Below are 6198 nucleotides of genomic sequence, written 5' to 3'. Positions count from 1 at the left end.
ACCATTATACTTTTTTTTTTAATAAATCCCGACGCACAAGCCTTATTAAAAATTCTTCATGCTTATTTTCTACACATTTTTTCTAGCTCAAAAATGCAATTCACTGAGCCACCTTTTATTAAATCCATCACTTCTTTTTTACTGGCATTACACCCCCGCCTCGCAGCTTAGTAATTATTATGCACTTCCATCGTTACTAACTGCGAGGTTTCTGAACCGGGAATTGAATCATTCCGCACATTTTACTACACGGCTAAGGAAGGGAACGGCCAACATATCCACATAATTTTATTCATGTTTCTTATAAGCAGATTCATTTTCGTTCCCATCGGTGTGTCACATATTTTTCCAACTTGAACAGTCGAATAAACACGCATAATTGTCTCAACAACTATTTTTTCGCGTTTCCGCCATGGTAGGTACGCATCATCGAAATCGGAGCAGAAAAATTCCAAATAATCACTTTAAAGTGGAAAATGATTTCCTATACTTAACACTCCACACTACACTTCTCGCCCTATATTATGTTAATAGATTTTCTCACCGATAAATGATATCCGGAACGACGAAAAGCTGGAAAAGACACTTTTTCTCTGTTCTACCGGTGGCGGATGCAATCGCGGCGGCGAGACGACTGTTTTTTTCAATCGAAATAAAATGGCGTCCAGGCAACTTATTCGAACATACAAGCATAGAATCGAATTGATGTTCCAGTGGAAACATATTTTAGTTATGTTTTCGAGAAGTAACATAGCTAACAGTCTCTAACCAGCGTCTAACATCTCACAGATTGTTTGCTGGGTCGTTCGAGTCTGTGACTGCTCCGTATGAGAGAAAGAGACGGTTGTTGAAAGGATTAGGCTGAGGTGATTTGGCGGCGGAGAAAAAGTTGTCATTCTGTTGGCGAACCTTGAGCAGATTGCACACAGGCAATCGGTGTTTACGATTCTTAGTTACGACAATTGGCGCAGTCGGTGAGTATTGTTGTGGTTTCTACATGGGAACGGCGTTTGAAAGCCTATTCAGTTTATGCGTTATGGGAATTAAGGAATTCCAGTAGGCTCACCATGACGCTGCTGCGGTGGTGAGTAGGCTGTGAATGTTCCGAGGCCAAAGCAAAAAAAAAGTTTGCACTGGAATAAAGAAAAACAAAATTAAGGAGTTCCAGTAGGCTCATCATGACGCAGTTGCGGTGGTGAGTAGGCTGTGAATGATCCGAGGCCAAAGCAAAAAAAAATTGAAGTGTAAAAAAAAAAAACAGTAAAGGAGTTCCAGTAGGCTCATCATGACGCAGTTGCGGTGATGAGTAGGCTGTGAATGATCCGAGGCCAAAGCAAAAAAAATGCAAAACCAAAGCAAAGGAGTTCCATCAGTAGGCTCATCATGACACATTTTCTCGTGATGAGTAGGCTGTAAATAGTTCAATGTCGAATAAAGAAAACAAAATTTCAAAGTATGTGATAAGAGAATAGAAGATAAAAATAACAAAAAAAGAAAAATGACATGATATGAATAATTCAAATTCAATGTGGATTGGATTTGAATTGGATTTCGATTGCATTTGGATTTGAAATGCATTTTGGTTTAGATTAGATTTTCGGAATGGATTTGAGTAGAATCATATTTGGATTTCGATTAGATTTAGATTGGATTTGAATTGAATTTGGATAAGATTTGTATTCGATTTGAATTTGGATTGGATTTTGATTGGGTTTGGATCTGATTTTAATTGAATTTGGATTTTGATTAGATTTAGATTGGATTTGAATAAGATTTGTATTCCATTTGGATTTGGATTGGATTTTGATTGGATTGGATTTGGGTTGGTTTTGGATTGGATTTAAATTGGATTTGGATTGGAATTGGATTGGATTTGGCTTAGATTTTGTTTGGATTTGGATTTGTATTGGTTTTGGATTGGATCTGTTTTTAATCTGGATTGGATTTGGATTGAATTCGAATTGGATTGGATTCAGATTGATTTGGATTAGTTTTGATTGGATTTGGATAAGGTTTGGATTGGATTTGGATTGTCATTGGATTAAATTTGGATCTGGATTTAGAATGGATTTGGAATGGATTTGGATTGGACTTAGATTGGATTTGGATTGAATTTGGATTGGATTTGGATTGGATCGGTTTTGGATTGGAATTTGATTGGATTTTAATTGGATTTGGATCGGATTAAGATAAGATTTGAATTAGTTTTGATTGGATTTGAATAAGCTTTGATTTTTTTTAAATTGGATTTGGATAAGATTTGAATTGAATTTGGTTTGGATTTGGATTGAATTTAGATTAGATTTCGATTGATATTGCATTTGGATTTGGATTTTATTTGGATTGAATTTTGATTGAATTTAGATTGGATTTGGCTTGGATTTGGATTGAATTGTATTTCAATAAAGTTTGGATTGGGTTTGGAATGGATTTGGATTGAATTTTGAAGACACATAAAATAACTGAGTTGCGAATTATTGAAACATTTGTTTAGTATTGACTGCTATTTTACTTGTAAGAGTAGAGGTAAAGGATAATGTGGTAGATATAGTTAGCAATGAGTCATAGATGAAAATGGGATAATTGATTTCAGTTTGAATTCTGGATCTATTCGTATGTTGAGCTCATTTTGAATCAGTGATGATGATGATGATTGTTTACGAAATGAAAGGCGGTGAGGTAACTGTGTGTATGTCATTTTTCGAGCGCAAGCACTTCGCGGGCAATGCATCGTTCGAGTCTGTGACTGCTCCGTATGAGAGAAAGAGACGGTTATTGAAAGGATTAGGCTGAGGTGATTTGGCGGCGGAGAAAAAGTTGTCATTCTGTTGGCGAACCTTGAGCAGATTGCACACAGGCAATCGGTGTTTACGATTCTTAGTTACGACAATAAGGTGGGGCACAACTTTATGGTACAATGTGACACAATCTGTGGCACAATAGTCACAACTCGGGTACTTTTTCAAAACGACGTATGTCGCAAATTGTAAACAAACCCGTTTTCAACAGCATATGGCATCAAATTCATCTAAAAATGTGTATATCTTCAAAGCTACATGAAAATGTGTTTTTAAAAATGTAAATCAATATTTTGCAAAACGGTGTAACATCATTGTTGAAAATATTGCACATACACCGCTTAGCAGAAAATGTACTTTAAAAAGTTTTTTCGAACAACTAAATAGTTTAAAACGTGCATCTGCTTGTACTTTTTCATCACTGATTTCAAAATTAAGCATGTCGCTTAAATATTCTGATTTTCGTTAAGAAAAACATTTTACGTTGTTTTTCTGCAGCAAATGTTGTTACGTCGTGTTGTAAGTGTTGCAATTTTTTGTCGCATGTGCGTGAAACGTTTCAACTTGACGCAACATTTCGACGTATCAACAATGCAGCGTACGGAGCAGCGTAACATTTCGACGAAAGTAGCATGACCTCGGTCATACTGACGTATCAAAACGACGTATGTGATTTATCTGTTGCAGAACGTTGTAACATTGTAACATTTTATCAAAATAACTGAAATGTTCACACGCAGTGCAGATTTCAAGGTCAGTGACGATGAACCTTTTCATAATGTATCGTTGAGGTGTATTCAATTGCAATAAAAATGATTAGTTTCTAAATAGGTATAAAAATGAAATCTGAAAACTTTCAAGCTCATTTTCTCAGCTTGATCAAAATGTTACATACGCCGATTTGAAAAAGTTCCCGAGACAAAGAATAAAATGAACACAAATTTAATTGTGCTCTGCGCCCCACCCCTTGATTGCCACCCACAGTGGGTGGGCAGAATGAAACGTCACGTCTGTTATAAAAATTGTACTGAGTGTGCCAGACGTGACGTCACATTCGGCCACCTTCGGCCATCTTCGGCAACCCAGCTGAGAGTTTCGCTCTCAAAAGAGCGAATTTTCGATAAACAAATACTACTTTGGGGTTTGGCCCACACCTGTAGTAAAGCACATCGGGATAGAATAAAGCATAAACCTCGCTTAATTTTTCAAAAGGACCTAAGTAACATTTTTTTCATGAATTAATTTGAATAGCACAATCAACAGAACAACAAAAAAGCTGTTGATTGCAGTATTCAAATTAATTCATGAAAAAAATGTTACTTAGGTCCTTTTGAAAAGTTAAGCTAGAAACCTCGGCTCGCGGCATTGACCAGGAGGGTGAAACCCCTGTCACAGAGAAACAGACGTCGCACTCAACACATGTTATATCGTTCACCTTTTTAACGGTTGATTTATTTTTTTGTAGGTGGTCAATCGGCCACCGATGGCGCTTCCATCGATTTTGCTTGTGTTTGACTTTGCGCACTACCGCCATCTGGTTGCCGCTTGGCCACACACAGTGATTTCAGTATTGGGCGGCAATGTTTCCGTGACGATGATTTTGATTGCATTTCGTTCTAAGTGAGACGTCTGTTTCTCTGTGCCCCTGTCATCCGCGGTACATGGGCAGTGGGCACTCTATACCCAACATCGTTTTTACCCTTCTTACACCCTAAGAAGGGTATTAAGATCACTTGAAAAATCGAATATAATGAAATATAATGAGTAGGGTGGTTCAAAAAATCAATTTTGCTCCACAGCACTAATGTCGCGCTCGGTTCCGCCCACAAGCATGTACTTTGTCTTTGACGCATTCACCACCAGTCCAACTTTTGTTGCTTCACGTTTCAGGCGGGTGTACAGTTCTGCCACCTTTGCAAATGTTCGGCCGACAATGTCCATGTCATCCGCGAAGCAAATAAATTGACTGGATCTGTTGAAAATCGTACCCCGGCTGTTACACCCGGCTCTCCGCATAACACCTTCTAGCGCAATGTTGAACAACAGGCACGACAGTCCATCACCTTGTCTTAGTCCCCGGCGCGTTTCGAACGAACTGGAGTGTTCGCCCGAAATCTTCACACAGTTTTGCACACCATCCACCGTTGCTTTGATCAGTCTGGTAAGCTTCCCAGGGAAGCTGTTCTCGTCCATAATTTTCCATAGCTCTACGCGGTCTATACTGTCGTATGCCGCCTTGAAATCAACGAACAGATGGTGCGTTGGGACCTGATATTCACGGCATTTTTGAAGGATTTGCCGTACAGTAAAGATCTGGTCCGTTGTCGAGCGGCCGTCAACGAAGCCGGCTTGATAACTTCCCACGAACTCGTTCACTAATGGTGACAGACGACGGAAGATGATCTGGGATATCACTTTGTAGGCGGCATTAGGGATGGTGATCGCTCGAAAGTTCTCACACTCCAGTTTGTCGCCTTTCTTGTAGATGGGGCATATAACCCCTTCCTTCCACTCCTCCGGTAGCTGTTCGGTTTCCCAGATTCTGACTATCAGTTTGTACAGGCAAGTGGCCAGCTTTTCCGGGGCCATCTTGATGAGCTCAGCTCCGATACCATCCTTACCAGCTGCTTTATTGGTCTTTAGCTGTTGAATGGCATCCTTAACTTCCCTCAAGGTGGGGGCTGGTTGGCTTTCATCGTCCGTTGAACTGACGTAGTAATCTCCTCCGCTGCCTTGACTTTCACTGCCTGTATCTCAGCGCCATTCAGATGTTCCTCGTAGTGCTGCTTCCACCTTTCGATCACCACACGTTCGTCCGTCAAGATGCTCCCATCCTTATCCCGGCACATTTCGGCTCGCGGCACGAAGCCTTTGCGGGATGCGTTGAGCTTCTGATAGAACTTGCGTGTATCTTGAGAACGGCACAGCTGTTCCATCTCCTCGCACTCCGCTTCTTCCAGGCGGCGTTTCTTCTCCTGAAAAAGGCGGGTCTGCTTTCTCCGCTTACGTCTATAACATTCCACGTTGTGCCGGGTACCTTGCTGCAGCGCGACCGCCCGCGCTGCGTCCTTCTCCTCCAGAATCTATCTGCACTCTTCGTCGAACCAATCGTTCCGTCGACTTCGACCCATATACCCGACGTTGTTCTCCGCTGCGTCGTTAATGGCTGCTTTGACTGTATTCCAGCAGTCCTCAAGAGGGGCCCCATCGAGCTCACCCTCTTCCGGCAACGCTGCCTCGAGATGCTGCGCGTATGCAGTGGCGACATCAGGTTGCTTCAGTCGCTCTAGGTCGTACCGCGGCGGTCGTCGGTACCGAACATTGTTGATGACGGATAGTTTTGGGCGCAGTTTAAGGTTCAAATGTCATACATCAAATTGACTTCTTTTTCTTGCTATTC

This window comes from Armigeres subalbatus, chromosome 1 (genome assembly GCF_024139115.2).
Source record: "Armigeres subalbatus isolate Guangzhou_Male chromosome 1, GZ_Asu_2, whole genome shotgun sequence".
NCBI classification, from domain to species: Eukaryota; Metazoa; Arthropoda; class Insecta; order Diptera; family Culicidae; genus Armigeres; species Armigeres subalbatus.
Note: the sequence above shows the minus strand (reverse complement) of the source record.